Source organism: Chenopodium album, chromosome 10 (assembly GCF_948465745.1).
Source record: "Chenopodium album chromosome 10, dcCheAlbu1.1, whole genome shotgun sequence".
Lineage (NCBI taxonomy): Eukaryota > Viridiplantae > Streptophyta > Magnoliopsida > Caryophyllales > Amaranthaceae > Chenopodium > Chenopodium album.
The window spans coordinates 27,999,957-28,018,518 of NC_137843.1; the positions used below are offsets into that span (position 1 = coordinate 27,999,957).

The following is an 18,562-nucleotide window of genomic DNA, read 5'->3' on the forward strand; positions in this document are numbered from 1 at the left end:
GAAGACACAAAAAAAAAACAAAAATTGCTCGTAAAAAAAAAATTGTACGAGCAGGTGGCGCTAGGGATGGCAATGGATCTGAACCCGACCCGGATCCGTGGATCCAGATCCGTTTTTCACGGATCTGGGTCCTCAAATTTTGGACCCGACGGATCCGGGTCGGATCTGGATCCTGCTAGAAAAAACGGATCTGAGTCCGGGTCTAATTCCTGGACCCGGACCCGGATCCGTGGATCCGTTTTATAAATTCATTAAAAAAATATTAAAAAAAAATAAAAAATCTAATGGTCACAACTTTCAACCAAAATACCCAAGTACCCAACCTTACCCACATATCAGAAAGACAAAACCCAAATAAACAAACCCTAACTTTCTCAATCTAATTTCCCTTCTCCAATCTCCACGACTCCAAACTCTTTATCAAAGCGGCGACGAACGAAACGAGGACCTTCAGATCGACGGTGAACCTTCTCCAATCGCGAGCCTACCTCCGTTCAAAACTTCAGATCCGTAATTCCAATACTCCCTTCTCTTTCTTTATTGTTTACCTTTTATGAGAAAATAAAGTAAGATAGTAGTAGTAAATTTTGTTTTTGATGTTTCTGTACAAATTTTTGTTTATTTGATGAATTTGTATCATGTTTATGTGCTGCGATTTTAAGGGTTAATTTGTACTAGTTATTTTTTATTATTGCCTTTTCTATTTCTGTACATGTTTTTTTTGTCTTCTCTAATTTGTAGCTGCGATTTTGTGTGTTTAATATGCATATATGCTGCAATTTTATGTGTAAATGTAATTTGTGTTAATTTGTTTGATTAATTTGTAATTTACTACTGTGAGGTAAATTATTGATATGGTAAGATTCATAAATTATTATTAAGACATACTTTGTAGAATTTAGTTTTTTGCCAATTGCTAATTCTTCTCTTTGTTTCTTTATTCTAGGATGTTGATGGTGTTAGTACTTAGTAGTGATGAAGATTAGTCCTTTCCGGAGAAGGATTTTGGATGTTCATATCAGATACATCATCATTTGTAACATCGTACATTCGTACTTTATTTAAATGCTAGCTTGTAATTTTTTTTCAAAGACAATATTTGTGTTACTTTGTATTTAGTTGTATAATCCTAATTTATGTATTAAACTCGGTTGAAATGCGTTTTTTATTACATTTGTTTCAAAAAATTAAGCAAAACATGTAGGACCCGTTTTGGACCCGGATCCGGACCCAGATCCGTAGATCCGTCGGATCTGGATCTGGGTCTTCATTTTCCAGACCCGACGGATCCGGGGCGGATCTGGATCCAAGGTTGAAAAACGGATCTAGATCCGGGTCCATCCAGATCCGACCCATTGCCATCCCTAGGTGGCGCGCGCAACTCATGAAGTTGCGCGACAACGACCAGCGCAAGAGCCTGGGATGCGCGCGTCCTCCGCGCGCAACCTGGTTACTTGTGCTTGCAAGACGCGCGCAACCTGGTTACTTGTGCTTGCCTACTGTTACGAGGTACTTTTGATTTCTCAAAGAACAATTAATTCGTACAAACAATATCATTATTAATGAATTGTTTAAAGGCGATGTTATCCATTCGAATGCATCTTGCGTCTTTTTCTTTTTTTTTTCTTTCTTTCTTTTTTCTTCTCTTTTGTCTTCTAAACAAGCGTATCGATTTCCATAACCTTTCGTACTTCCTTTAGGGCCAGTTTCCAAGCTTGGGAACAAAGACTCCCGGGCACTCGCATTCGACGTTTACCATCAAACAATTCACCCCTTTCAAACCATCTTCCCTCAACAACTCACTCTACTCCAACAACGATGTCGACCATAGAGCAACTCCAAGAAGAGATTGTTCGCTTAAGAGAGGAAAGGGCTCAAGAGGCTGAGGAGAGAAGAATTAAGAAACTAGAAAAAACTGAAAAGAAAAATGCCGAAACTTTATCCTTACAACAAAAGATGGATGAACTGTCCATAAAAGAGAAGTCGTTAGAGAAGCTTGTTCTTCGTTCCACAATGGGGAACAAGTACTTTGACGCAGAAAAGTTTGCTCCTCCTACAGGACTCACTTGACCAGAAAAGTTCGTAGCTACGAACTTGCCAATATTTAAGGTCACCGATGATCCAAAAAATCATTGAATGAGTTTTACTGGCACCTTGGCTTTAAAGGGAGTTGATCCTAAGCTTTATGCTTTGACTTTCCCTTTATCTCTAAACCCAGCCGCGAGAGAGTGGTACTATGGGATAGATGCTAAGTTCAAGACATCATGGGAAGATGTAGTTTTGGCTTTCATCACCCAATATGAGAGTAACGTAGAGTTTAAATAAACTTTGCGTGAACTTGAAATGCTTAAGCAAGGCGACGATGAAGGTTTCCTTGTCTTCTATGGTAGATGGCGAGAAAAGGTGGCCCACCTTACCCAAAGGCCACCTGAACTCTGGTTAGTACAAAAGTTCATTGACAATTGTCATGAAAAGTACAATAAACATCTACGCTACCTTGGTTTACACACTTTTCAAAAGGTCTATTCTGTGGTTACTAGGATTGAAGATGATCTTGCTAAAGAAAAGGCAAATAAGCCTTATCATCATCAACCTAAGAACAACCACAAAAAGGGGAATGATAACACTTCATCCTCTATTGAATTATTTGCGACTTCCACACAATATAATGGCACAATGCAGTATCATAATAATGACCGTCGGAGAAGATGGACAAGAGAAAGAAAATTAACACAATTTCCTGTGAGGTATAAAGAGTTGCTAGAGAAATTAAACGAAAAGGGATTGCTCGCACCAACAGGGCCAACGCCACCCACTTCTCCAGAAAAAAGAAATTCTCAATGGGATGGCTATGCCTATTGTACTTATCATAGAGGTGTTGGGCATGATACTGAACGTTGCTTTGTCCTAAAGCACAAAATTCAAGATCTAGTAGACTATGGGAGAATTCACACGCCTAAACCCAACAACAATGTATCCTCATTGGGGACATTTCACATTGATGAGAATCATATGGGAAGTGATACGTTCAATCCTTTGAATTATATCACTCCCATAGGGAAGCCTCTAATCACAACACTCATAGAGGAAACTAATGAAGTGTATGGGTTATGGGACGACGACTTCCAAGACTTATATGTCTCTAAGTATGCCGCCGTCCCACCTCCACCTTGCTTACAAAAAGAAACAAGTGGAGCGCTTGCTTGGGATCATTTCTTTGGGAAATCACAAGATTTATCAAATCTCTCCTTGGATGAACAATGACATCAAGCACAACTCATGAAGCATCCTGAAATGGAGGCACATTCAAGGCCTCTAGAAGAAAATTGGTTCACGAGTCCTACAACTAACCCAAACGAGATAGATCATTTAACTCGTTCTGGGCGAGTTTATCAAACGCAACCAAATGGATCGTCGACCACTCAAAATCAAGTTCAAAATCAAGTACCACCTCCACCTGAGGTGGAAGATTCATTGGCCAAACAACTTCGCCAATCTAAGGCGAGTGTTAGCATTTGGGAACTCCTAAGTACATCCAAAGAACATAGGAATTCTCTCATGAATTCTCTAACGGCTTTGTCCATAAGTACGGACACAACTCCACAGGATCTCATTAGCTTTCTTACTAGCGAAAATCCGACAAATCAATCACCTTTACTAGTGATGATTTGCCCTCAAAAGACATTACCCACAACAATGCATTATACCTAACTGTGGGGTGCAAGGGATACAACATCCCTCTTACTTTAGTTGACAATGGGTCTGCCGTAAATGTATTCCCATTACGAACTGTGAAATACTTAGGCCTTAATTCAGGAAAAGACTTTCAATCAACAACACAAAGCATTAGGGCCTATGACAATTCAAGTAGATCGGTGTGTGGAACTGTCAAGCTACCAATTACCACAGGCCCAATACAAAAGATGGTTGAATTCCATGTTATGGACATTAAACCTACATTCAACCTTCTTCTTGGACGTCCTTAGATACATGAGCTTGGAGCAATACCATCTTCGCTCCATCAAATGATTAGGTTGAACTATCCAGGTCTTCTTATGACTATACATGCTTCTCCTCTTAAAATAGCAATAAACGATTAATCACTTCTTGAAATAAACCACGATAATGATGAAGAGGACATGTGGGGATTCACCGCGGAGGCAATTTGCACACTAGAAATGGAGGAAAGCCTTGATGAACCATTCAAGCTTGATCCATATTCCACCCCAATAGTAAATTACACTACTACAAAATTGACCAAGGTGACCATATCAAAATGGCCAAAGAGACTACCTTAGGGGTGGTCTCTACCTCACAGGTCTCTTGTTTTAAAAAGAGAGACTACTTATTTGGTATATATGGTCTCAATTTATGAAAAAACTGAGACCACCTATTTCAAATAGATGGTCTCAGTTTTTGAAAAATTGAGACCATTTATTTGAAATAGATGGTTTCTGTTTTTGAAAAGCTAAGACCACCTGTTTCAAATACATGGTCTCTTTCCTCTTTTTTTTTTTTTTTTTTTTTGAGGGTATTTTTTTTTTTTTTGAAAAAAAAAAATTTAATTTGTATTTTAATATATATACAATTTCTTTTTGACGAAATATATATATATACAATTTCATTTAAACAAAAATACAATTTCATTTAAACAAAAAAAATACAATTCTTCTGCCTGTAACACTTACAACAAATACAACTAGTATATACTTGCAAGAAATTTATACAAATCTCATACTAAAAAAATACTCTATAATACTAGTCAAGGGCAAGGCCTTCTAATGCTACAATTCCTCTACTTGTAACATCAATCTCACGGCAACTAAAAATTTAACAAGCAAAACCATTATCGAAAAATCGCTAGTGAAAAAGAGTTGATGCTGCTAAAAGTCTCCACACAAGAGAGCTTGATTGTTCACGGGCTCAGCTGCTGCCATATATAAACAAAACAAATTTAAATCTATATGGAACAACGAAAAATTAATAAAAAAAAAAAAAAAAACAAATTTAAATCTATATGGAACAACGAAAAACATAGCATTGAGAATTAACCCACTAATTGACATAGCTACCTGCCTACCTAGTTATCTTATAATTAAGCATTAAAATACAACAACAATTGAACATCAGACACCTAATTATCTAGCATTAGAGAAAGCCCAACTTACTAGAATTCGGCCATGATGTTCAAAATATTCTAATCTTAATCTATTGAATAAAATTGAAATTACTAATAAGTCATTTTAATCCACATATCAATTGGTGTTTTCTTAATAACCAACTAATTCACTAATGTAACATAAGTAAAAGAATCAAAAGAATCAAAAGTATAATATATATATATATACCTTAACCGGGATGCTGCCTTCCGAGAATCACAATCGGCTAGGCCGCTTCCGTCCGACGCCGTCAACACCTCAACTAGGACGAACGGGAAGCCAAGAACTCGACTTTCACCACCGACTGGACGAGAAGTCGAGAACACAACCGAGATTTACAAATTAACCTTGGAGCCGTTGAATGAGCTCAATTTCTGTCCGAATCAATGCACTTCAAACATAAGGCATACAAAGCAAGAGCACACTCGAGTTCGATCCGAATGAAATGAATAATTTAGTTCCTCATCAATTGCTGAAATAAGTTCAAATTTGCAGTAAAAATAAAATCTTCCTATGTTCAAATACCAACTCAAGCCCGGACACTTAAGTTACCTCAAACAAAGGCATTCTATACACCATTGTATGACTAAGAACAACCTAACATTTGATTGATAAATTCTAAGGCATTACAAATTCAATACTATCAATTCAATCAAAAAAACACCAATTGAGTGATAAACAACCCAAATTTCTAAAAAAGAAAAAAATCAGGAAGAAGAAGATTTACCTGTTGTATGGAATCAAGGAATGACTTGATTACATTAACAGTAGACATAATTGATCATCCCAGATTGCGAAATTGAGGGAAAAGTATGAAAGTGAACCTAAAATGAGGAAAGAGAAAGTGATGGGGGAGATGGTGGGACGTGGTAAGAAGGAGAGAGAAAGGGAGATGTTGAAATGAGGGGGGTGGCGGCTGGCGGGCTCATCGACTTGATTAGGGTTTAGGATTTTTTATTATTTAAAAAAACAAAAAAAAAAAAAAAAAAAAAAAGACCATTGTTTAAAGAGAATATGTAATTGAAAATCACGCCTAATAAGATAATTTGGATGATCGGTTTAGGTTCCTTTTTAATCTTGTTGTTAATTAAAGTGATCATTAATATTTTAGAATTATGTGTGCATTAATATTCAACCAATTTAGTAGAATAATAGTTTGGAGCGAATTGAATACTTTGTTTTTATGCCTTTGAGATCGCAGGAATCACTTTTCACTATAAGAATCGAGTAGAGGCTAATACGGGCGAATGTGACTCCATGACTCACTTCGTACCATCATCCTTAATCCTTCTTTCGTGGTTTCGAACCATATGGAGTTAGTAATCTCATGGATTATGAATGGGGTGTAACCTTCACGGGTCAATCTTTGTTGCCTATCGTTGTCCTTTTATTCGTGGTTGTCTTTTATGATCCATGAACGGTTTACAAGTTCCTTAATAACTTGTTAGCGGCTCCCTACTTTGCTTTATCCCTAATCGTGTCCCTAATCGTAATGTCAATTCTCACTTCCTATGAGTGTTAAGCATATTCACAACATGCTTTACGTAGGCGCGCTTCAAACGACGCCTACAGTTGGTTGTCAAATATTGACAATTTGAGTCTTCAACTCAATATTTCATGTTTATCAAAACTACCTAGTATTTTGAATACATGATGTCCAACCGTCCTTTTGGACTTAGTTTATAAAAGTCATTTATGAGAGTTGTATTTTAGAAATGCTTTTCCTTTCTTTGAGAACCATCCTCAAGGATTTCCTTTACCAATCAATGAAAACAATATAATTTGATTTAGAATTCTACAAATATAAGCGTAAAGTATAACCACTTATTAAGATAATAACATAGTAAGTTTGAAATTTAAAAGCATACATGCAAACTTTCAATCTTATTAAGCGTCTTATCCACGCATTAAAATTGTCCCTTTTAGGCGGAATAAAACGATTCCAAGATCCCAAAAATCAGAAATTGATTAAGCATGTTTTGACTTGTCTTAACACTTGATATTTGAAGGTAAGCAATCTGATTGCTGATAGCTCTAAGCTATTCTTGGTTCGATAAAGCGTCTCATCTAATGCTTCCATGACGTTTATCTCCATTACCACGACATTTAAGGACTCCTTACTGATATCATTAAGTTTCACCAAAATCAACATGTATGCCTAGTATACCTTACGTTCCTAGGGAAATAGTGATGCCTTGCTTTGGCATAGCCCATCACTATGTGCATTAGTTCAATAAGTGTTATCTTGGACTGGCAAATTTGACTTAATTTTATAAGGACCTAGGGTTTCTATGTTGGTTGATTTAAGTGACCTTAATTAATCATCACAACATTCGAAATCCTAAACATGCATCTAACATATCATTCATATATAAGCACAATTATGTATAGAAAATATAAGTAAAAGATGCAATTTGCAACTAGCATGACCCCTTGAGTCTTCAAGTCTTCAAGGGTCTCCATGGCAACTTCATGGCTTCGTCTTCTTAGAAACGCCGTCTTCGAGACATCACCATCAATTATGCAATTACTATTAATTACGAGTAGGATTAATCTAAATATGAAGGTACAAAAATACGCAACGGTTCGTAGACCGTATTAAAATTTACAAAAATACATAACGGATTGTAATCCGTATTTACTATCCTAATCAGGCCTCACTAGTTGCCTTTTCATAAAAACCTGTGATAGAATACTCATTCCATTCATCCATTCACTACATGTGAATGGCCCATGCATTTTACAACGTAAAGAAAGTAATAATGCAAAAACACGCAAACTAGTAACTAACTTAGGTGGTTAATCCAATTAACGCGCCTAATTAAAACTAGTCAAAGTTGTTAACCTATTATGTGATTAAACGCAATAAAATAGCTCAAGTAAATAATGAAGCTCCCACTAAATTTCGCATCCAAATTTATCAATCCAATTAATTAAGCCAGTAAACCCAAAATTTTGCCAAACAATTTTGCAAGTGCCGGGAAAAACCGAGGCCCTAGCCTCATTTTAATTAAAATAATTAAACAATTAAATAAATAAATAATTTTTGCAAAAATCGCAAAACATAAAGCCCTACCATGCTTGAGTGCCTAGCACCACACAACGAGGCTTGGTTTTCTAGGCACCGAGCCTCGGCATGTTGCGTGGCTGCTACTCGTACAACCCTTGCTGCTGTGCTAGGCTCGTGCTGCTTGGCAGCCACAAGCCGTAGCTCCTCATAACAGGCCTGCCCAACACGTACCAAGCACCGCACAAATGCTGCTCGCACGCACGCATGTCGACGCAGCAGCCCAGTAGCCTTGGCAGTCACATGCAGGTTGCACAAGCAGCCTGGCTGGCCGAAGCTTGCTTGGGGCTATTGTGCCTCGATTTACGTGCTTGTTCTTTCTGATTTTTTTGTCCCGATTTTTTTGTGACATTAAATTAATTCTAAATTTATTTTAGAACCAACATTTAAGCGAAATGAAAATAAAACATGTCCAACTTAAATAAATTCAATTTTAGTGCACAAACTTAAATTAATTTAAAAACCATTCTTTAAATTATTTTTTGTTCAAGTTGATGCTACAAGATTGAAGGGCTAATCTCACAATTAATTCAACCAAAACATAAATAAAAAAGGAGCTTTGACAAAAATAAAAGAAGTTGGAAAAATAAACACAATCATCTAATGAAAATTTTCCAACACTAACTTGTGTTTATTTGAAAAGATCACATCTTACAATATGAAGATTAATCAATTTTCAATCACAAATCAATCACAAGTTTGAACCTTTATGACTTTAATCAACTTGTAAAATGATTAAATCCAAGATTAGTTCAACATGGAATCTAGAAAGTAAAGATCCAACCAAATAAAAGATTAAAGATTGGTACTTTAACATTTTAGGGGCTTCAAAATTACAAATTCACCTTAAATATCCACACTTGAAGAAATTAATTTGCTAGAATGTAAAATAACAAGTTTATGTGAAAAAGAGCCAACCAAATTAAGCACATATTATAACTTTATAATCATGTTTAAAAGGGCTTTATATTGTAGTAGATTAATTATGTAACCATACACATAATCTACCATTAACATGCCATAATTAATCAAGGTTTAAAGATTTAAAAAATTTCATCAAAAACGAAAAACCCCTCGAAAAACCACTTTCTGGGTGGATTGTGGCTTATGGAAGGTCATTTTTAATCACTATGTGGGTAAAGAATGATTTAGAACGTTGATTCCACCCAAAATTCACTAGTTTCGGGTCAAAATTTAGGTTCTTGAACCAAAATTAGCTTAAATACGAGATTAAATCTAATTAGAACGAGCTTCTAATCTAATTAGAAAGCAAACCAGAAACTTAAATCCATTTAAATCACCTTAATTAATTGTTAGTTACAATAATTAAATGAGCGCGGCCTGTAACACCCCGTTTAAAACAGAAGGTGAGACGTTAGCGGAAATAACGTCAAGACGGAAATGTCACTCTAAAGGTTACTAAAAACTAAAGGGAATAAATAAATAATAGAAATAAATATAAAAAAATTGATTAAAGAAAACTTTGAACGTGACAGAACAACCTCAAACCGACTATCCCAAAAAGAGAAGTTTAAAAGATAACAAAAGAAAGTCTATAAAACTTCCAAAAACAAACTAACACTCTGCTCTCAGCCCCGACTCAATAGGAACTACTCTTCACCTGCAAATAACATTTAGGTTCCACAATCAGCGGCGAGTACCTAGCAGTTATCCCAAAACTTGTAGAAACACAAAGCTAAGCGTAGGGTAAAGCATAGAAGCAGACATATAGGCAATACAACATACAAGTCAAACAATAACTTAATAACATATACAAGATGAGACATATTGTAAGGAGGGTGTGCCCATCGTAGGGGATCCTTCTCCTTATATGCCCATGGCCCTTAAAAGCCTAGGACTTTACACTTGTTAGGGTGTATTAGGATTTGAATTCCTGACTGTTTGGGGGACCTTGAATTAGAGTTGATCCTATCATTACGTTTTTTTTATAAGAAACAAGTAAGGAGTCGCCAATGAGTTTTAAGAAAACTCATAAACCTCATTCATGCATTTCCCCCAAGTAGAGTTTAAGGGATATTTAGCATGAATCGTAAGTTTACCCATGCCCAAATTGGTTTACGTGTACCAGAAATGAGTTCGAGAGCGAGGGTACCACGATTACGTTCCCTTTAGGGGGGAATTGCTATCCTAGCCCTAGTGCGGCCTCTACTAGCTCTTCCTTTTTCACAATTTCATTACCAAACAATATATGCAACGTGATACTTAAAAACTAAGTTAGTTGATTTTCTTTACAAGCATTAATCACATAGGAATTACATTGCAAAAGTCGTTATTCTTATTTAATCAATATTCGTGAAAAAGAACAAGAAATAAACAATATTTGCCTTGTCTTAGGTGATCAAACAACAATTAATTATTCAATTCTATTCTTTATTTAACATAAGATACTATGTGAAATAAATTAATTAAAAGTTTGTTTAAAATGGTCAAACAACACTAATTAATCAATTAAAGGTTTGTTTAAACAAATGAAAAAGATGATTGATCTAAGTGCCTAGGAATTTACCACTTCTCCTTGCTAGATCTTCGTTTAGAACACTTATGGACTCCTTCTTGTTCGGGAACCTCCACCGTAGTAACAACTAGTAAAGGGGTGAGTGTTTAGGACAAGAGGGTTAAGAGTACACAAGTTCACAAAGTTTCTGCCAGAGTTTCGGGTTCATTCCAGTCTATTTAAGCCTCGTATTAAGCCTCTATTTATAGGGAATGGATGCATTTAGGGTTTTGAGTGCTCTTTCGCAGCAGGTGTCGCGCGCATCTGAATGGGTTGCGCGCGACAGCCCAGCGCAAGTGATACAAATGCGTTGCTAAGGGTAGCGTAACTGGATGTCTTGCGCACGGTATTATGGTAAGATTCGATTTTATATTTTTATGAAATTCTGAATCTTTCGCAAGCGCATCACTAGAGGTTGCGCTAGGTGTCACACGCAACCTTGTGAGTTGCGAGCGCCAGACTTGCGCGACTCATTGAGATGCGCGCAGGTTTTTCTGCGGCAGCTTTAATTTTTAACCTAAGCACCTCTAAATCCGTTAAAATTAGGTTTTAACCTCGGGCTTAAGCCTAATTATGATCGGGCTTAGTTAATTTGGACTTTAATTCATTTTGTTTTGGGTTAGGCTAGATGTTTTGCATTTTTGTGGCTCAATTAGTTGTCCATAAGCATTTTTCACGTTGATCCAACACAAAGATGGTTTTATTTATCGTCATAGGACTTCCTGTCGGGAAAAGAGGCCAAAAGTAGATGTCTACAGTTAGCCCCCACTTTGATTGAGTCTAGAATATACGAGGATCAAAGTAGCCAAGGAAATAAATCCGAGACTCATTCTGTGAAGTTCCCTAAGAATAGAGAATCTTTCAGTAATGTTAAGGATGTCGAAACGATCCTTGATTCGCTAAGTGTTTGAGACAAGTAGCTATTAAGGCTTGAAAAAGTATTTTCTAGTCTTAACATGCTAAAGAATCTAGATTGATCCTTTGCAACTGTAGAAAGCTTTTACAAGTAAAGGCTGTCCTGGGTAATGTCATGTCTTGAGAAGATATCGGTTTAAAAAGAGTAAAGAGGATGATATCCTCTCAATTATGGCATCGTTGATCTAAAGTCCCTTGATATGTCATTGAAACTTTAGTCTATGATTCTAACAAGTTTAAAAGATGATAAAAGAAGAGGTGTTTCGGCATTCGTAGCCTAACACGTGAATAGAGGTTTTGATACTCGCTTGCCAAAACGCGGTATTCGGGGTCCACAAGATAGAAATACATGTCTCAGGACTGGAGGCATATATCCAAATCCAGTGAGAGAGAAGAAAATCGGCAACTCTCTCAGCAGTTTTGTGTACAAGACGAAAACACGCGTCTCAAGATTGTGGGCACGTGCCTAAACAGGTGCGACATCGCATGTCGCTCGTTATACAGGGGGTGGACGGACACCCTAACTGTTCTGTAAGCCAGTAAGCTCACTAACAAACGTATTTTCTTCCAATCAAGAAGTGTCTGTTCTCGATTGGTTCAGCGCGCTAGTTGACTCTTTGAGCTAATTCCTACAGAAAGATAGAAAGACTAAAAATTCTACCCTTTTTGTTACGGGAGGTAGATCACGTTGCTGGGAAGAGGTGAAATTTTACGCAACACCTACGCCATACAATTTTATGATGTATGATAACGCCATCCTTTTCGTTGTGGATGCCAAAAAGAAAGAAAAGAACTTGAAATTTATAAAGTCAGTACAGTAAAATGACAAACCTGTCTATGGGAGCTTTTACGTAAAGCACCACTATGGAACATTTTAAGACACGCTCACGAAAAACGTCCAAAATGTATGCTTATGGCAGCACAAAGCGCTGTGTGCATGCAGGATGATGCAAAAAACTATCAAAGAAGAAAACAAACTACAAGATGCAAAGCAATTAAAAGATTTCGATAATTTGCGCGCCATTACGTCTAATAACGAGCAAAAACAATTAGAAATAAATCAAACGGATCGAAATCAAAGTACCGGTCTTTTAAGTGACCAGTATCTGCGCGCAACTCAATAGGTCGCGCTGGCCAGGCGCGCGTATCGTTCTGAGTTGCGATGGGCTGTCACAAGCAACAGATTCAGTTACGCGCGACATTTAAGTCAGTACAAGAGAAATCGAAGAGCGCGATTTCAGTTCGCTCTCTCCTCTTTCTTTCTCCATTTTCGTCCCTTTCTCACTCTACAAAGCTCGGAATTCTTTGCTCTTTGAGGCTAAAGGAAGCAAATCTCAACCCCTATTAATATTTTCCACAATCCAATGTAAGTTTTTGCTAATCTTATTTCGTTTTTTGGCTGAGTTTAGGGAATTTTGAACCATTAAACCCCAAAATTCGAATTTGGGGGTTTTTTATTCGATCCATTATTCTTGAAATTGTTTTTCCATGTTGTCATGCTTTGTTTAAGGAGTGTTTTGCAACAAATTTCATGAAAAATGGTGGAGTATTGAACTTTGTATGAGCATTTCTTTGTTTAAGTGCTTTCTTGATATTTTTTCTTCGAATTTAGTTTGAACTTGTTGTTTTTTCTTGCTCACATGGTTATACTTGACAATTATGAAGTGAATAATAGTATTTGAACTACAATTACTTTCATGGATCATGTTTCGAAAATTCTGAATCCACTACAAGAAAAAGGGGAATTAGCAACTGATTTTTGCGACTACCGTAATAATCAGTCGCAAAAATAATTTTTGCGGTGAAAAAAACGAGTAGTCACAAATTTTGCAACCGATTTTGCAGTAGTTGCTATGCGGTCGCTAATTAGCAACTGTTTTTTGCGACTACCATAATAATCCGTCGCAAAAATAATTTTTGCGACTGAAAAAGACGAGTAGTCGCAAATTTTGCAACCGATTTTGCAGTAGTTGCTATGTAGTCGCTAATATGCAACACTCTTATAATTTTTGCGACTAAATTGTAGTTGCTAGAGTTAATACTTTTGAAACTATTTTTTTAAACAAATTTGCGACTAATATGGTACTAGTTGATACCATTGTTTTTAAAATTTATTAAAAAAGAAATTAAAATACCCTTAGTAAGTTAGTATGATAAGGAGTTTCCGCTAAAAACAAGAACTACACTTCTTAGTCCTTGAGTCACTACAGTAATACAGTATAATACAGAGTTTACATACTCTTCTTCCTTAAAAAAAATTAAAAAAATAAAAAAAAAACTCTCAGAAGGCCAAGTTCAGATCGAGAATCAACCCGTCGCCGTCGTAGTTCCTCTGCCGCCGCTGCGCCACCTTTCCATTTTTCTCCCAGGTTAGTTACGTATTCTTCCCCTTCCTACAATCCATTCCATCTTTCTCTTCGTGCAATTCACCAATTGCGAATTTTAGGGTTTAAAATTGCGAATTTTAGGGTTTATTGAGTTTTTTTGTCCAATTTTTTATTTTAATCTGGTTTTCATGGTTTAATTGAAGTCAATTAATGAAAAACCATTTAAAATTTATTGATTATGCAAAAGCCCTAATTATTTTCAATGTAAGGATCGCAAGTCTGATTAAAAGAAGATTAAACAAGAATTTTATCTTAAACTTTGATTTCACATATAAATTATGCATATATAACCCCAGAAAGAGATGTTATAATTCGAATCAAATAAAAATAAGGAATAAAATAAACAATAAATTATTGCGAGCCTGGCAATGTTGCGTGGTAGCGGTGCTGCGCGCAGTGATCGTGGGTGCTGGCCTGCGCTACGACGGTTGTCGGAACAGTTTAATTAGATGGTGAATTTTGAATAGCAGAGAAAAGTGATTATTTATTAGTGGAGTAGTCTTTGAAATTCAAACGGTTGAGTGCACCATTTTATTTTATTTTGTTCCATCCAAAGATTTTTTGGTTGTTTGGTTTGAAAGAATGATGTTTGCAGATTGTAGATTGATAGTTAAAACCTGTGCCATTAAATGCTTGGGAATCAGGAAATTTTAGTCAGATTTACAAACTATAAGTCTTTTGCATACCCATGATATAGTCAAGCTTTCTCAATCTGACATTATAATTTAGGTGTTGATGTGATTAGTTGTTTAGGATATTGATACATCAGGTTAAATTGAATGCTACATATGTTGGGTTTTGCAAACCATAGTGAAGGGTTGCATTATCAAGTTTCCCTCCCTTTCAAATCATCTAGTTTCTGCTATGGTTATTGTGGATCAATCATTAATGCACAAAACTTTGTGTTATTTCTTGCTTTGCTCTAGTGTTTTTGCCATTTAATTTAGCAATTATTGTTTTTTTGCTCATTTTATCTTGACATGCTCTCTATTTTGCAGCTATCTTTGGGCTATTTTTGCTCTGATTTCGATCTTTTGTGATGTTTCTAATTGGGTGCTCTTGAATTGTTTCTTTTAGTCTTTAATTAATGTGCATTTGTTGGAAAAATCAAATCTTTTTTATTTTGCCATTAATTTAGTTATATTTTCTGTTTTCTAGGTGTTTTTCTTAAAAAAAAATTTGTCTAATTGTTTTTGTTTGGAATTTTTATCAGAAAAACAAAGCTTACACATTTGATATATATGGAAATCGATGGAAAGAGAGGATGTACAGTCAATTATTATTGGTTTGGTACAGTAAAGTTTCTAAAGCATATGGTTACCGGGAAAATTTTTATTGGTTATGCGGCAATCCAAGACGATGTATACTAATCATCTGAGTATGTAACTTTATTCCTTTTATTTGATAATTTATTGAGTTTTGTTTTTCTTTATAGATAAATATTGCGTGAAATGGCTATTGTGTTTCTTTCAATCTTTAATGTCGGATTTTTTAAAATTGATGTGTTCATTGTTATCTTGTTGAAAGCTTAGTCGATTAATAATTTGCTTGAATTTATTTTGTGTGAGTTATTGTTTTTTCCATGTAGGGCCGTAGGGGTTATTGTAGATAGGCTTTCATTTCTATATATTTGTTGTAATTTGATCATGACTCCTAAGTATTGGAGTTGATTGCTTTAATGGTTGCTGAAATATAGTATTATGCTTTGAATTTTAGAACTTGCGTATCTCTGATTATGTGCATGTAAACTTATAAAGCTCAATGTATAGTGACATTTGGAACTTGGCTTGATAGAAATAGTTGTTGTAGACTGCTTTGCTAGTTTAGACATTATACGGATATTTTAGATTTTAGCTGAAATGACTGGCTACATTATACTTGTAAATATGAAGCCTCTCACATCCTTAATAATGATAGTACTTTGTTTTATTTTTTATGTGCCCCTTTTTCTATTTTTGGGGTTGGGGATATCATCAGTACTATGTTTTAGTAGTATGGGTGTATATAAGAACTTATGGAAACTGAATTGCTACCTGAAACACATGTTACAGAGATCTATTTAAAAGGTACCAAGAGAAGTTTCGAGGGGGTGCTATTGTAGGGGACATGGTTGTGATGGCACTTAAGGAGTCGATGAATGCATATCTCTGCTTCAAATCCTGTGACTGCTCATTTAGTTTCACTTGGACAGTAAATTGTTTTTTTTTCCTTTTTTTCTTTCCCCCCTGCTGGCTGTTACTACCTTTCCCTCACCCTGCATGCTTCCCTGATGTACTTTCCCCCCTTACTGGCTGCTGCTGCCTTTTTCCCCTCCTTTGCTGTTAGTCAGATTACAATGGTGGATAAGTTCAAGAGGTGACCTTTTTGTTGTTTTATACTATCATTTTTCTATTTTTTTGTACACTCTTTGTTTATTTCCCTTTCAAATATCTAGAATTATATTCTCGCTCCTTGCTATGCCCACTAGTTCTACGGTTCAGAATCGTAGAAAATACCCCTAAAAAAATCGTAGCAAATGTCATTTTTTCTACCAGTGGCCCAAACTAATGAATTATTGAATTAGTAGTATTGTATTTGTTTAATTTCGTTCAACATGCAATGTCTTCTTTTGCCGACTCTTTGTGTATTTAATCTTCTACTTCCTGAAATATCTCATCTGTTGCTGTTAGAATGAATCTCAGCATAAGTTGGATACAAGGAATAGGAAGGTGTTGAACTTCTCACCGTACTGCATCATCTTCTACTCCTTCCATGATTTCTCAACTAAGCTCTCAAGTTGAAGAATTAAAGAAGATGGTTGAAGAACACCATAACAAGGCAGAAAAAAGCCAAAAATTACCGGCAGAAAGCTTAAAATATGCAAAGGAAATTGTCGAAAATCATGAGATCAAAAAAGCTACATGGAAGAAGGAAAAATTAGCTATGCACAACCGATCTTTAATTTTTAGAGGCTTGTATATCGTCATTAGTTCTTATTGGAAGTAGCTTCCTTGATGTGGAAGATGATTTTTGAAACAATCAATCATATGGTTTATAATACTGTTTATTAATACATTGATACAAAATTGATAATAATTTGGATATTTGAATAAAATTAACATTTTGGTTATTTGAATTTATGCGTGGGTACCTTTTTTTTTTTGGTGATTGATATTAGTCGTCGCTAAATTATGGTCTCCAAATATTGATAATCAGTCGTAAAAATTTAGAGACTGTAGATTTGTTTTAGAGACTGATTAGTTAGTTGCAAAATAATTAGTCTCAGTAGTCGGGAATCTGTCGCAAAAAATTAGTCTTTGTAGTCGCAAAAGTTTGGTCTCGTATGTAGTCGCTAATCCGTCGTGATAAAAATTAGCCTTAATAGTTGCAAATCCGTCGCAAGAAATTAGTCTATGTAGTCGCAAAAGTTTGGTCTCGTAGTCACAAAAGTTTGGTCTTGAGTCGTTAATCTGTCGCAAATGTAGTCTTAAAACATTGGTCTCCGTAGTCGCTAATCCGTCGCAAATATTTTACGACGGACAAGATTTAGTTGCTAAAATTTGAAAGTTAGTTGCTAAATGACAGTTGCAAAGTTGTTGCAAATCCATCGCTAAATTTGCGACTGTTCAAAAATTAGTCGCAAAAATGGATTTGCGACGAGGTCTTTGGCAACTAACCAAATTAGTTGCAAATCCGTCGCAAATCTATTTTTGCGACGGATTTGCGACTACTTAGTCCGTCGCTAATTCCCTTTTTTCTTGTAGTGATCCGAAAAATGGTGCGAAGTATACACTTTAGCTTTTTTTTCCATGTTCCAACCTCAAGATTGTTTGATAGACAATAATTATGTTTATGGTATTATTATTCATCTCAAAGTAGTTAATTCTTTGAGATTTAGGAATATAATCTCTAGAATACTTTAGTTGAAACTGGTATAGGATGGCTTTTGTGGGTGTTAAAGCCCCCATTTACTGAGTTTAACTGCAGGTATTGTAGCCCCCAAGCGTGGGTGGCATTCGATTTTGTGTTTTGCTCTTTCGGCAGTCGTTATGCTGCCGAAATGAGTCTAGAACACGTATACTAGTCTTTTTAGGAAAAAAAAACAACTAATAAGGAATTTTATCCATTATAGCATGGACTCCCCTCCATTCATCGATGCTGAGGAGGACCTAGGAGTGCCTGTGCCTGACGAGGCGGTTTGCCCTCGAAAGAGGATGACACGTCCCCGTGAGGAGGTTTGAGAGCGACGTGTCAGGGCTGATCGACATCGTCATGAGGATGTGGTCTGGGAGGCTCCTCCCAACTGGGACCCTCAGGTCCTTAAGTGGGACCCGAACCATCATGTTTCGATTCGGAGTTGGCGCGGCATAGTGAGTTCTTTTGTGCCTTTGTCCTTTCATCGTTTCTTTCTCTTTTGAAAAGTCATGACCGTATTTTCTCGTATATTTTCTTTTAAAGTGAGCCTAGCATGCGTTTGTACAGCTCGGGTGACTTGAGAGGCAGTTTCGAGAGTTTACCCGACGCGGTAAAGGAGGTGCTG

At 36.1% G+C, this 18,562-nt stretch overlaps 3 long non-coding RNA genes across 3 annotated transcripts; 2 read left to right on the top strand and 1 right to left on the bottom strand.

Annotated features, from left to right (window-relative positions):
• The first annotated feature begins 291 nt into the window (after positions 1-291).
• On the top strand, positions 292-1,171 carry LOC145563859 (uncharacterized). The gene is made up of 2 exons (XR_014094640.1): positions 292-510; positions 947-1,171. It is a non-coding gene; the product is annotated as an uncharacterized LOC145563859 (long non-coding RNA).
• A 3,453-nt stretch (positions 1,172-4,624) lies between these two features.
• Positions 4,625-6,074, bottom strand: LOC145563860 (uncharacterized). The gene is made up of 3 exons (XR_014094641.1): positions 5,887-6,074; positions 5,349-5,533; positions 4,625-4,930 (listed from the first exon to the last, which is right to left on the bottom strand). It is a non-coding gene; the product is annotated as an uncharacterized LOC145563860 (long non-coding RNA).
• Positions 6,075-13,887: 7,813 nt separating this feature from the next.
• LOC145563861 (uncharacterized) lies at positions 13,888-17,158 on the top strand. The gene is made up of 3 exons (XR_014094642.1): positions 13,888-14,025; positions 15,257-15,421; positions 16,713-17,158. It is a non-coding gene; the product is annotated as an uncharacterized LOC145563861 (long non-coding RNA).
• Positions 17,159-18,562: the final 1,404 nt, after the last annotated feature.